The sequence below is a fragment of the Ictidomys tridecemlineatus genome, chromosome 8 (assembly GCF_052094955.1).
Source record: "Ictidomys tridecemlineatus isolate mIctTri1 chromosome 8, mIctTri1.hap1, whole genome shotgun sequence".
Lineage (NCBI taxonomy): Eukaryota > Metazoa > Chordata > Mammalia > Rodentia > Sciuridae > Ictidomys > Ictidomys tridecemlineatus.
The window spans coordinates 118908459-118923621 of record NC_135484.1 but is presented as its reverse complement, the minus strand read 5'-3'; the positions used below and the strand labels follow the sequence as shown (position 1 = coordinate 118923621).

Here is a 15163-nt window from a genome sequence, read left to right as displayed (position 1 = left end):
GTCGGTTGCAGGTCTGCCTACCTTGGAGGCACGGGCGGTGGCTCTGCTCTGCCCTTACTCCAATTTGGGTGATGTGTCTACCACGCTGGCGGGCCACTGGGCCTGTTCCGGGCGTGGGAGGCAGCTCTGCTCTGCACCTACTCCAATTGGGGTGACGTGAGTTCCACACCTGCGGGTTGCTGGGCCTGTTCCGGGTGTGGGTGGCGGCTCTGCTCTACCCCTACTCCAATTGGGGTGATGTGACTACCATGCCGGCAGGCCCCTGGGCCTGTTCCTCTGGTGGGTCACAGGTCTGGCTACCTTGCGGGCATGGGTGGTGGCTCTGCTCTGCCCCTACTCCAAATGGGGTGACGTGTCTTCCGCGTTGGCACTCCACTGGGCCTGTTCCGCCGGTCGGTAACAAGCCTGCCTACCTTGCGGGCACGAGTGGCAGCTCTGCTCTGTTCCTACTCCAATTGGGGTGACGTGACTACCACGCTGTTGGGCCGCTGGGCCTGTTTTGATGGTCGGTCGCAGGTCTGCCTACCAGGTCTGCCTACCTACGTGACTACCACGCTCGCGGGTCGCTGGGCCTGTGCTGGGTGTAGGCCGCGGTTCTGCTCTGCCCCTATTCCAATTGGTGTGACGGGTCTACCACGCCAGCAGGCCGCTGGGCCTGTTCTGCTGGTCGGTCGCAGGTCTGCCTACCTTGTGGGCTTGGACGGCGGCTCTGCTTGGCCCCTACTCCAAATGGTGTGACGTGACTCATTGATACCTTTATCTGTATTTTTAGTCTATGCTCTAGGTATCTGAAAAGTGGTTTCTCTCCCTGGTCCCTGAAAAACTGCTCCTAAAACCTTTGAAATTTCCTGGTAGATGAAAGTAGAGTCTATTGTTATGAATAACAAACCCCTTTCAGCGATCTGTGTTTATGTTAATAAGATAACCTTTAGCATCCCCTGTGTCACCTCAGGATGGGGGCAGGTTGCCAAAGAAACAAATTTTATGAGTAGAAAGTTGAAAGAGGGGAGGAAATAAGGCTGAAGGTTGAGTTAATTCATTGCCAGCAGTCACTGATTTAATCAATCATAATTACACAGTGAAACCTCCTTAAAAATATTGAGGGAGCTTCTGAGTTGATGAACAACAATGCATCCATATGTTGGGGTTTTGCCTCAGAAACTCTATCAGAGGGATAGATACTTCTGTGCTTGTGACTTCCAGGCCTCACCCTATGTACATGTTCATCTGGCTGTTCACTGAATCCTTAACAAGAACTTTTATAATAAATTAGTGAGTAAGCAAAGTTGTTTCTCTTGGTTTTGAGCTCTTTTACAAAATGGCTGTAGAAAATCATCCAATCTGAAGATGGATCTTGGGAATGGAGGATGGGCCTTGGAGATGAGGTAGAAATTTAGGGATACTAAAGAAAAAAACTCTCTAAAGGAGAAATGTGCCTCTTGGGATGTGGAAAATAACTTGTGAACTACCTCTGACCTGGAAAAGAAACTTAAGTGCAGAACCACTATCAAAATGTAAAATGTACCAAATAATCCCATAAATTACTTTGTAACTTTCCAGTTCTGTATAAATTTTCTGAAATGCAACAAAGCAGGAACAAGATTTCAATAGAAAGACAATTCTAACTTTTTGAAGCTAGGGGCTAATATTTGATTGGATCAATCTCCTGATTAGTCATCTTAATACAACATACCAGACCAGATTCCCTGAATGGAAAACATCTTGCTCAATATTTCCCAATCTCCAGGGAAGTCCTGTCCCTTTGGATCATATATTCTACCTAAGTACCCTAATAAAGAAACCTGAATTTAATCCCTGGTGGTGTGTCTCTTCTTGCTCTTGAGATTGCCCACATTATTCTCTGAGTGTAGTCGCATCTTCCCCAGTGAGCTCTGCACCTCAGTCTCACTGGAGACCCTATCATACGTGGCTTCCTTTCTTTGCTACTCTGCCTCGTCCAAAGAGGTAGTATCTGCTCACTATGTGTGCCATTTCTGTATTCTTGAAGCCTTCCTTTAATTCTTTTAGTATAAAACCACTTTTTACTTGTTAATTATTTTTATTTTCAGTGCTAGATATTAAATCCAGGGCCTCAGACATGAATAGGTCTATGTTAAATTTTCCTTGTTCAAATGATTTATGTGGTATCTGGACTTTGATAGAAGCATCTAAACTACAGTAAGTTAGTACCTTTTAATGGAGGGTGCTGAATTGATCACAGCATGTGAGAAAGAGTAATTGAGGCATTAATCAATTTGGCAAAATTGTTAACTCCAACAATGACATTATATAAATATGTTGAGTTTTTTGTGGATTTTAAGTATTTTCTATTTTCTTTATGTAAATATATTACTTGTCAGTTTGATGGAAAGAGCATCAGCAACAGAGGATGAAGGAAAGGAGAAGGAGAATGATGGAGGATGTTTGTCTCCTCACTCCACAATTGTTGTGCCCTCATATGCCTCACTGCCTACCTCAGAATTATATCATCTGATTTAGAATCCACACCAGGATAACATTAATGCTAGATCCTGTTGCTCAGAATTTCTTGGTCATACCATTGTCACCGTATTTTGCTTGTTTCTTTGCAGTGCTTCAAATTCCTTCTCAACTTAGCTGTTGCTACTTGGAATATAGATTGGTTCATTATGGTGCCAAGTGGCAACATGGAGGTGTTTGAGCCAACAGAAATACAAAATTGAGGTCAACTAAAGTCACTCATAAAAGAAGCCATGATCAACATGTTTCCGCTTGCTTCATTTCCTCATGTATTTTATAATATGGTTTTAGCTGTGATAAATAACTGAATCCCAAGAAAGCGTGGTTGGTGTTAATATACACTACAGTGGCATATGATCAACACAAAGCCAGTCATAGGACATACACAATTTAAACAGATCAATTTCAAGTAAGAAAATAGAAGACACCATCAAAAGCCCACTAACCAAGAAAATCCTGGAACCAGACCTACAAGGAAGAAATAATGCCAATACTCCTCAAATTATTTCATGAAATAGAAAAGGAAGAAACCCTTCTGAACTCATTCTACAAAGCCAGTATCATCCTGGTAACAAAACCAGTCAGAGACACATCAAGGAAAGAAAATTTCAGACCAATATCCCTGATGAATATTAATGCAAAAATGCCCAATGAAATTCTGGTATATTGCATAGAAAAACATATTAAAAAAATAGTGCACCATGTTCAAGTAGTGTTCTTTCCAGGGATGCAAAGTTTGTTCAACATATGGAAATCAATAAATTAATTGATCACTTCAATAGACTTAAAGTTAAGAATCATATGATTATATCAATTGATGGATACAAAGCATTGGACAAAATACAGCACCCTTTCTTGTTCAACATGTCTATTGGTTTGAGTTCTCCAAAGTTGCTAAGTTAGATTAACCCCATACCCTCACTCCTTTCCCCCTAAATATAACATCCTATGTCTGAAATTCAGTTTCCTATATGCCACCAGAAATGGTATGCCTTTTATGAAACTAAGTACTATATTTTAAAATAATAATTGAAGTCAACATCTGTAGACATAGAGTCTAACTATAAATGTATTAATAATAAAAACTTGTGCTTAGATGATGTACTATTGATATTGGGAACTGTTAACTTTGTCTTTCTCCACAAAAGAGAGATTTTGGAACTATACAAGAGCAATATAAATATATAAGGGGAAAATCATTAACACAACAGTTTCACAAAGGTGTAAAGAAACGTGAGCAGTATGAAAGGACAAGGAAAGAAAGGACCACAAGTAATACATGTCAATTCAACATTAGAAGAGGTAATATCTACAGCAGATGGAATGTCAGATAAAGAGTTCAGGATATACATGCTCAGATGATCTGGAGTCTCAAGGAAGACATTAGACAGCAAAATCAGACAATGAAAGATCACTTTGACAATGAATTACATAAACAAATCCAAGAAGCAAAAGATCAACTCTATAGGGATATAGAGGTTATTAAAAAAACAAACAGAAATCCTGGAAATAAAGGAAATAATAAACCAAATTAAAAACTCAAATGAGAGTATTACCAGCAGAGTAGAACCAATGGAAATGAGGACAACTACTCCATTCACAATATCCTCAAAAAAAAAAAAAAAAAAAACAAACCTGGGAATTAACCTAACAAAAGAAGTGAAAGATCTATACAATGAAAACTACAGAACCCTAAAGAAAGAAATAGAAGAAGACCTTAGAAGATGGAAGGATATACCTTGCTCATCGATAGGCAGAATTAATATTATTAAAATGGCCATATTACCAAAAGCACATTACAGATTCAATGCAATTCAGATCAAAATCCCAATGACATTCCTTGCAGAAATAGAAAAAAGGAATAATGAATTCATCTGGAAAAATAAGAGACCCAGAATAGCTAAAGTAATTCTAAGCAGGAAGAGTGAAACTGGTGGTATCACGATACCAGGTTTTAAACTATACTACAGAGCAATAGTAACAAAAATAGCATGGTACTAGCACCAAAACAGGCTGGTAGACCAATGGTACAGAATACAGGATACAGAGACCAATCCACAAAATTACAACTACCTTATATTAGACAAAGGTGCTAAAAGCATGCAATGGAGAAAGGTTAGCATCTTCAACAAATGGTGCTGGGAGAACTGGAAATCCACATGCAACAAAATGAAATTGAATCCCTTTCTCTCACCACACACAAAATTTAATTTAAAATGGATAAAGGAGCTAGGAATCAAACAAGAGACTCTGCGTCTAATAGAAGAGAAAGTTGGCCCCAATCTCCATCACATGGGGGCAGGCCCCAAATTCCTTAATAGGACACCAATAGCACAAGAGTGAAAACCAAAAATCAACAAATGGGACGAATTCAAACTAAAAAGTTTTTTCTCAGCAAGAGAAATAATATGCAAGGTGAATAGGGAGCCTACATCCTGGGAACAAATTTTTACCCCTAATGCATCAGATAGAGCTCTAATCTCTAGAGTATACAAAGAACTCAAAATGTTAAACAACATAAAAATAAATAACCCAATCAACAAATGGGCCAAGGACCTGAACAGACACTTCTCAGAAGAGGATATACAATCAATCAACAACTACATGAAAAAATGCTCACCGTCTCTAGCAATCAGAGAAATGCAAATTAAAACCTCTCTAAGATACCATCTCACTCCAGTAAGAATGGCAGCCATTATGAAGTCAAACAAAAATAAGTACTGGCAATGTGGGGAAAAAGGTACACTCATACATTGCTGGTGGGACTGCAAATTGGTACAGCCATTTTGGAAAGCAGTATGGAGAAACTCTGGAAAACTGGGAATGGAACCACCATTTGACCCAGCTATTCCTCTTCTTGGACTATACCCCAAAGACCTAAAAAGAGCATACTACAGGGACACAGCCACATCAATGTTTATAGCAGCACAATTCACAATAGCTAGACTGTGGAACCAACATAGATATCCTTCAATAGATGAATGGATAAAAAATGTGGCATTTATACACAGTGGAATATTATTCAGCGCTAAAAAATAACAAGATAATAGCATTTGTAGGGAAATGGATGGCATTAGAGCAGATTATGCTAAGTGAAGTTAGCCAATCCCTAAAAAACAAATGCCAGATGAGTTCTCTGATATAAGGGGGGTGACTCAAAATGGGATATGGAGGAAGAGCATGAGAAGTAGATTACCACTAAATAGGGAAGAGAGGTGGGAGGGAATAGGAGGGAGAAGGGGATTTGCATGGATGATGGAAGGAGACCCTCATCCTTATACAGAATGCATGTATGATGTTGTGAGGAGAAAAAAAAGAAGTGTGTCACATTAGATTGTGTAGAGAGATGTGATGAGAGGGGAGGGGAGGGGAAGGGAGGTTAGGAAAGGCAGCAGAATAAAATAGACATTATTATTGCTGTATGTATATGGGTGACCGTATGATCAATGTGATTCTGCAACCTGTACAATCAGAAAAATAAGAAATTACACCCCATTTGATTCAAATGTATGAATTTTCAAGATCATTGTACTGTCATGTGTAACTAATAGAAAAAAAGAAAGAGATTGAAGGAGACCTTAGAGGATGGAAAGATCTCCCATGCTCTTGGATAGGCAAAATTAATATTGTCACAATGGCCACTCTACCCAAAGAACTATACAGATTCAATGCAATTCTGATCAAAATCCCAATGACATTCCTCATAGAAATAGACAAAGCAATCATAAAATTTATTTGGAAAAATAAGAGATCCATAATAGCCAAAGAAATCCTTATCAAGAAGAATGAAGTAGGAGGCATCAAAATACCAGACCTTAAACTATACTACAAAGCTATAATAACAAAAATATCATGGTATTGACTCCCATATAGACATGTGGACCAATGGTACAAAATAGAGGATAAATACAGTTATCTCTTTCTAGAGAATGCCACCAAAAACATACATTGGAGAAAAGATATCCTCTTCAACAAATGGTGCTGGAAGAACCTGAAACTCATATGCATCAAAATGAAAATAAACCCCTATCTCTCTCCATGCATAACATTCAAATAAAAGTGGATCAAGGACCTAAGAATTAGTCCAGTAACCCTGCACCTAATAGAGGAAAAAGTAGGCCCAAATTTTAGTCAGGTTGGATTAGGTTCTGACTTCCTTAACAAAACTCTTAAAACACAAGAAACAAAATCAAGAATTAATAAATGGGAAGGACTCAAATTAAAAAGCTTGTTATCAGCAAAAGAAACAATGAGGTGAATAGAGCCTACATTTTTGGAGCAAATTTTTGTGATACACATGTCAGATAGAGCACTAATCTCCAGGATTTATAACACCAATAAACCAAACAATCCAGTCAACAAATGGGCTAAGGTGCTGAATGGACACTTTCCAGAGGAAGATATATATTCAATCAACAAATATATATATAAAATATTCAGCATCTCTAGTAATTAGAGAAATGCAAATCAAAACTACTCTAAGATTTCATCTCACACCAGTCAGAATGACAGTTATCAAGAAACAGACAACAATAAATGTTGATGAGGATGTGGGGGAAAAGGCACATGCATACATTGCTGGTGGAACTGCAAATTGGAGCAACTAATGTGGAAAGCTTTATGGAGATTCCTTAGAAAACTTGGAATGGAACTATCATTTGACCCAGTTATTCCACTCCTTTGTCTATATCCAAAGGACTTAAAATCTGTATACTATAGTAATGTAGCCACATCAATGTTTATAGCAGCTTAATTTACATAGCAGCTCAACTCATAAATGGTATATACACACACACACAATGGAATAATATCAAGTTTATTATCAAGCATTAGAATAGAATAAAATCATGGCATTTTCAGGTAAATGCATGTAGTCGGAGAATATCATGCTAAGTGAAGTAAGCCAATCCCGGAAAACCAAAGGCTGAATGTTCTCTCTGATAAGTGGATGCTAATCCAAAATTGGGAGGGGGAGGCATGGGGAAAATGGAGGAAATTTGATTGGGCAAAGGGGAGAGAGAGGGGGAAGGGGGAATGGGGGTAGAAAGATGGTGGAATGAGATGGACATCATTACCCTAGGTACCTGTAACAATCACTGCACATAGGGTGTGATGTTATATCATGTACAACCAGAGAAATGAAAATTTTGTGCTGCAATGTGTATAATGAATCAAAATAAATTTTACTGTCATATACACCTAATTAAAAAAAGAAACACTATAGTGAACAGTTGAGGAGCCAGCGACTACTTACATCATCCTGAGAACCATGACCATAGCAGTATATATTTTGTATTTGAATAAGATAGTATTTTTACCATATAAAGTATTTAAAAAACAACAGAAAAATATTACTTGTCATATCCTTCCTTCCATTTAGCCTGTACATTTATGAAATATGTTATTTTTGAAGGAGCTACAGGCACACTGTTTTGAAACAGAAAGGATGGTCTGCAGATAACATGATTTTTATCCATAGAAAATAGAAGTAATCTTTCTGACAAGTGGACCAGCTGTCTAATTCCAGAGAGAGTGCTTAACATCCTCACTATTTGTAAGGATTTGTTAACATTGTTTTGACTTATAAGTTACCTAGGTACACATATTGCAATGAGTTTATCTTGGAAAGTTATACTGATCAAGGTTGTAAAGTGCTTTTCTGAGGTTTTTAATGTTGTTTAAAGGGAAATGTTTGATTTTATAGAAGGAAGACTTTTTTCCCCCTGGCTACATTCATTACATCCAAATCCATGGTGTAGATCCTTGAAATCCTAATCTCTTTGTTTTACAGCAGAACTCACTTCTCCAAAAGGTTTTTGATGCTTCTCTACAGGCTCAGGTTATGCAAAACCCCTCCACCCAATTTCATAAGAGAGCATGAACTTTACCCCACAGGCCAGGTCCACTTCACTGTCCACATAGATTGGCTGCTGTAGGGTCTACTCAGTCTCTGGTTGTTTTGGTCATGGTTTGTTCCTATCTTAGTACTAACTCAATATTATTCATGGCATCCATTCTATATATTGCCAAGAAAAATTATTTAAAACATGATAACATTAAAGAGTTGGGTTTTATGTCATTTCAGTGTCATACTGGAGAAATAATAGGCTAATACAAAGATTATGAATTGCTTGTCATATGTGTATGTGTGTGTTTGTGTTTGCATATATTTTCTTGATCTATTCATCCATCGTGGACACCTAGGTTGATTCCATATCGTGGCAATTGTGAACAGTGTTGCAATAAACATGGGAGTGCAGACATCTCTTTGTCACACTACTTTCCTTTTCTTTGAATATATTACTAGTCAGGGGATTGCTGGATCAAAGCATCTTTAATTTAAATTGTATTTCTTGTTGCACAATAAGCATCTTTTCCTTAAACTACTATGTGAATCAGCCTACAGTAATTCCAATTCTACTACTGATAAATTAATTAAATAAATTCTTTGATTTCTATAGTTGTCCCAGAGTCTTATTTATTTATTTATTTATTTAATATTTTTTCAGTAAAGATTTATAAAAAAATGCCTTGTCCCTAACTAGCATAGTATGTGATATTGAACTAGCATTTATTGAAACTGGAGAGAGAAAGAAATAAAAGAAAAGCCTCCAAATGAGTGAATGTGGTTTGCTTTATATATATATATATATATATATATATATTTTTTTTTTTTTTTTTTTTTTTTTTTTTTCTTTTGCCCATTTTTTTATTTGTGCATTATTAGAGGGATGTTATGATAATCCTATTAGGAGCGAGACTATTCTCCATGTGCACATGTGCATCATCCTCTCGGGTACCAGCAGGATACTTTAACAAAACTTCTCTGAGCTGACACCATGGCGAAGGGCACCCAGGCCATCTGTTCCTTTATCAACTTACCTCTAAAGGAGCAGGGTCAGCAGAAGGTTGGGTTCCTCTCATTGTCCCTGAAGATTGCTCCTTTGACCTGGACCTTGGCATTTTGCCCTGATCCACACCAAGAAGAGTTACAAAGGATGATCTCACTGGACTCACTGTTGAGTGTATTGTGGGGATTTTGCTTGCTCTATTAAGTGATGTGTCTTTTTTTTTTCTGAGGGATGACAGGGGTGGGATCTCTCTGGTCTTAGTACCAAGAAACAAGGGAGTAGTACATGCTACTATTGTTTGGGTCACAAATATCCCCCACATTTAAATATTTTTCCTTCCAGCTTGGTGCCAGTGGGAGGTGGTGGAGCCTTTAGGAGGTGGGGCCTAGCAGGAGGTCTTTAGGTCATTGTGGGTGTCCCTTTGAAGGAGATTTATATATATATATATATATATATATATATATATATATATATATATAGAGAGAGAGAGAGAGAGAGAGAGAGAGAGAGAGAGAGAGTAGGGATTGAACCCAGAGTGCTTTATCACTGAGGCACATTACCAGCCCTTTTTATTTTTTTAATTTTGAGACAGAGTCTTGCTCAGTTGCTTAGATCCTCACTAAATTGCTAAGTCTGGCCTCCAGCTTATAATCCTGCTGTCTTAGCCCCCTGAGCTGCTGGGAATACAGGTGTGTGCCACTGTCCTCAGCTTTTTCTTTTTTAATGTTGAAGGTGAATGAATGCACTGATCTCCAGGTGAATGAATGCACTGATCTCCAGTTTCCAGTTACACAGTTTACATGTGTGTATACCTGAGGAAGCACCCCAGATGAAGATATGAAGCCTTCCTTCACTCCAGGAGGCTCCCTGCTATGTCTTCCTATCCTAACTACCTCCTAAGTCTGCCAGGGAGCTCCTCATTTGATTTTTTTCATCACAGCTTCTGTCAGTCTATTGCTTAACTTCGTATATTTGGAATCCTACAGCATCTGGCATTTTATTTCTATCCTTTCAACATTTTTAAGATTCCTTTTTTTAAAAAAACTTGATTTAATTCATATATTTTTTTATGGGGTGATGAAGATAAAACCCAGAGCCTTGCACATGTTAAGTAAGCTCTCTACTTCAGAGCAACAACCCCAGCTCCCCACAGTTTTAAGATTTCTTGTCTGCAACTCCATACCCTCTCTCTGACTTCCTTCTGGGAACTTCCCTTTCTCTCTGCCACATTCTAGCCACAAGAGGGCAGCAGAGGATGAGAAAACCAGGAGAGACTGCCTGGGTGGCCTTTCCATTGGCTACAGAGTGCTCTGGCATCTATGGAGCACCTTCTTGCTGGGTGCATGTTTTTCCTTCCTCTCTGAGAGGGAGTTTCCAAATGGTTCCAGACATTCCCTTCTTTTTAAAAAATATTTTTTAGTTGTCAATGAACTTTTATTTTATTTATTTTTATGTGGTGCTGAGAATTGAACCTGATGCCTCACATATGCTAGGCAAGTGCTCTACCACTGAGCCACAACCTCAGCCCCACATGCCCTCCTTTTAAAGTTATGTATTTTGAACATGCAGCTAACAAATATGTACACATATTATTCAGCTTAAAAACCAAATAAATGTAAGGGTAAACTTTTTACGATAGAAGTTCTGATGTACTCTTTTCCTTCCCTTTTGGCCCCCAGGTACCTGGAGCACTCATAGCGTTGGTGACCCCAACTCTTTTAGGTTTATACTGTGCCTTGGGGGAGACCTGCTTCTGTCAGTGTTTGTCCTCGTGACCCAATGACCTTGGATAGCTTCCACATATTGTAGAGGCTCCATCCCTCAGCTCTAGAATGAGAACAGTGAGAACCATCTCATGGTATTGTACTAAATCATCATGGGAATGAGGTATAAAATGTTCAAGGTAAAATGACCCTCAGTGAATGGCGTGCCTAAGTATTTCTTGGTGGTTATTGGAGAGCAGAGGCCCTGGCTGTGCCTGGGGGGAGGAGTCTCTGTGACAGGAGAGAAACAGGGACTGCAGCATTCTAGGGACTGTTAGAATGTGCCTCTTGGGGCTGGACAGGGCCTCTCCTTCCCTGGGCCCCCCTCTACTTCTCTGAGGGGCAGAGGTCCACCTTTGAGACCTGTAGGCCTTTTCCATGACCCAGTTCTGAAATCCCTCCACTGGGACTCACCTGTTTCACCCTTGAACATACATGGGCCTGACCTACCTGGGGTTGGGAGGGTCAGTAAATTTTTCCCAGGTCACTGATGGGTCACACATGTGGTCAGTGCCTGTGCTGGCTTTGTGCTCCTTCCTTTTTATGGCAGCTTTCTCTCAATTGGCTGTCTTTCCTTTTAAATTTTTAGTTATTGTTTGCTTCACTCAATTTTCTATGGGCATGTATATTTTTCACACTCTGTTCTCATTCCCTTACCATTTTCTATCTCAGGGCTTGAGTGGGAGTGATATTTTACGTTCCTGGAATCTCAGATGAGGAAGGGGGTGGATGCTCATGCAGAGGGTGGTGGGGCAGGTGCTCCAGCCAGGAGGGATCAGCAGCTGAACTCAGTGGGGTGGCTGGGCCAGGCCCTGACTCCAATTAGAGAGAGAGAGGCCTAAGGGTTCTCTCAGCCACTTCTGGTTAGACATTTCAGGATGTGTTCAATCCACAGTATGAACAGAATTGGGGGTCTGGGGAATTAACTACTTTATATCAACTGTCACATTTTAGAATCCCAATGCACTTCATACATTTTACATTAACCATTGTTTTTTTTCCGAAGCTATTTGGAAAACACTTAATATAGGAAAAGGAAGAGGTATTTATTACATGTTGGTCATAAAAGAAAGTTAATATTAACCTCATTAGTATTAGGATCATTTAAGTTTGTACATGAAAAATTATTTGTGGTTTAGTGAATAGTGTTTCTTGTCAAAGCAGCTGAATGGTGATCCTGATGAGCTGGGAGAGGACAGTGGTGAGGTTCGGTGTCCCCTGCCAGTGCTGGTCAAGGATTCTGCCAATGTTCTTTAAGGAGACCTGACCTGCACTTTGTCACTGCTTCCGCCCCCTCCTCCCCAAATGGAAGGCAAAGTGCACCTTGGGAGGGAGAATGCTCAGGTCAGGGTGAGATAAGCTTTCTGGCCTTGTAATTGAGGAAACTGAGAGTCCAAGGTCCCTTTCAGGATCTTGCTCACTTGAGTTACCTGGGGCAGGGGGCTGGGCTGGGCTGGAGATGTGGTGGTGGGAGGCAGTCTCCTGGCACATCTAGCCTCTCCCTCCTCTAGGAAGTTACTAGAATGATGTTATCAGATGGCAGGGCTCATGGCTTTATCTCTTCAGTTGTGATAATGAGATGGCATATGTAAAATTTAAGTAGCACAGTTTTTGATACTTAGTTGGGATTCAATATAATTTTGTTTTCTTCTTTTTGTAAGATTTCCCTGACATCTGTAGGCATTAGCAAGTCTGCCCTTTGGGCAGGGATTGGTGGTGGTGGTGGCATTACATTGTTCTGCAGTGTTCCAGGAAAATTGTGGAACACTCTTTTTGCTGCTCTGCTCTGCTGCCTTCTTTCTGGTGAAGGGAGCGATGTCCAGAGGGCAGGGTACACTCTGCCCAGGCTCCTTTTCAAGCTTTCACTTTAGATGGTGGAAGGAGCCAGAGAGGGGTTTCTCCTCTGACTAGTAGGGCTTAGTGGGGGCCCAGTGTCAGAGACTCTGCAGAGATCACTGCAATTAATGCCAAGCTCTGCTTTCCCCCTCTTCCTGGGGACTGAATGCTGCTTGGATATGAGGAGTTTGATCCCCCAGCATTGGACTCAGAAGCAGAAGATTTGGCTCTGAGAACAGCTCCAGGCAGGTGCAAATTCTGAGGGCAGCTTTGGGGACAGCAGGGGTCCTTGTGACTCTTAACTTTGTTCAGCTGCTGTGTTTAGAGATGCTCCAGGAAGTCACAGCCTTTCATAGGTGGGAGAACAGAGAAGCAGGTAAGTTGGCTTTGAAGACACCTGTGACCTAAGAGGAGGAATCCAGGGAGAAGCTGGTGGCAGGAAGAAGTTGAGGAATAGGTGGTACCAGAAGCAGTGGGGGTGCGTAGGTGGGACAGTCTTGTTCTAGGAAGACCCAGGAGAAGGTTAATGAGGGTTGTTCCTTTATTCATTTGTTTTAATGATATTTCTTTAACATTTTCTTGGACTAGGCTCTGTTCTAATTACATAGAGTGACTGTAAATTCATGTCATTTTCATTACAAACTTGGTGGAGAGATGTTGCAACTATGCCCATCATACAGATAAGAAGACTGAGGCCAAGAAGGTCACATTGAGAGGGCACCCTTCAAGTTGGCTCCCAGAACTTGACCTTCTTTATACCACAGACTGCCTTCTCCCTGCTTCTTCCAAATGGTAGGTGATTTGGGATCTTTTCTCTGACTAGAGCTCTTTTACCTCTCTGCTCTATCTCCAGGAAGGGTAGCTTACCTCTCAGGCAGAAATCTTTCTCAAAGAAAATGAAGGCAAGGGCAAACCTGTGTGTGGTGATGTGTGTGGCCAATGAAGCACCATGTCCTGGTCAAGGATTCTGCCAGTGTTCTTTAAGGAGACCTGACCTGCACTTTGGGACTGGGCTGAGATTCAGGTTTAGGGGAACTCCACATCTAAAAACTCCCAGGACAGGGTTCTGGGCTCCTGTGATGAGCACCACAGCCTCCTTGAGGATGTGTCTGACCCTGACATTGTCCAGGCCAAACCTGGGCATAATTAGGGGGCAGAACAAGAGGGAAGTAGGAGCTGGATGTCTTTTCTGATGGGGGCCCTGAATCTGGGCTCTCTTTTCTGGGGGTCATGAGTGAATAACAGGGAGATAGAGGAATGGCTTTCACACAGAGCTCCAGGTATGGGGAAAGGAAGAGCCTGGTGTTCTGGGCCGAGTAGAGCTGCTCTGTGGTTGGGGTGGGAAAGGAAGGAATATTTCCTTACCAGGGAACTCTAATGGTTTCCTGGTCTCACATCGTTCCCAGAAGAGCTGGAAGGAGCCCAGGCTCAGCTGTTTGTCAGTGTCTGGGTTGTGGGGGGCCCACCACCCTGTTAGTATGATGAATCAATAGGAAATGCTTTGCTCCAGCAGGGAACTGCTGTCCAGCCCTGAGCCCTGCTCTCTATGCTGAGGTGCTGGAGCTCTGGGCTGGACCTGCCTCCTGCCTGCAGGTCTTGGCCCTCATTCTCATCTCTCTCCCCATCTCTAAAGATATGGAAGGGCACTGCAGTAACTCCTTGCTCTGCTTTCTCACTTCTCTGCTTCTCCTTGTCCAGCTGTCCATGGGTGAGTGTCCCCATATGTCTTCCTGTGTGGTTTTAAACAGCAAGATATAAAAATATTTGAAAATACATTTTCCCTCATTTTTTGTTTTCTTGCATTTTTTGGTGCTGCAAGCATTCATTGATTCAATTTATTCCTGAAATATTAATGATATGTTGATTGTTAAGTGCTATACTATGAAAGAATCAGAATTCTTTCATAAATTTTGCCTTCTAGCAGGAGACAGTGAGAAATAATTGCAGCTAGAGAAGCCTAAGTGTGTTGGAGGAGATGACTGTGATGGGATGTGCAGCAGGGCAAGGGGTGGTCAGTCAGGGGCATGGGAGGCAGGTGTGGGCAGGCAGCAGTGTTCAGTGAGGTGGTGTGTAGATGGGAACATAACCCTGGAGAAGGAGGAGTGAGCTGTAGGACCATTTGGAAGGAAGGTTTCTGCAGGAGGAGCCTGTGCAGAGCTGGCTGTGTGCTGAGGTGTGAGAAAACACAGAGGCCAGGGTTACTGACTAGAGCCC

The 15163-nt window shown here is 40.9% G+C and overlaps 1 pseudogene; it reads left to right on the top strand.

Moving 5' to 3' along the window:
- The first annotated feature begins 309 nt into the window (after nucleotides 1–309).
- Nucleotides 310–2807, top strand: LOC144365786 (protein cornichon homolog 4 pseudogene; annotated as a pseudogene).
- The last annotated feature ends 12356 nt before the right edge of the window (nucleotides 2808–15163 follow it).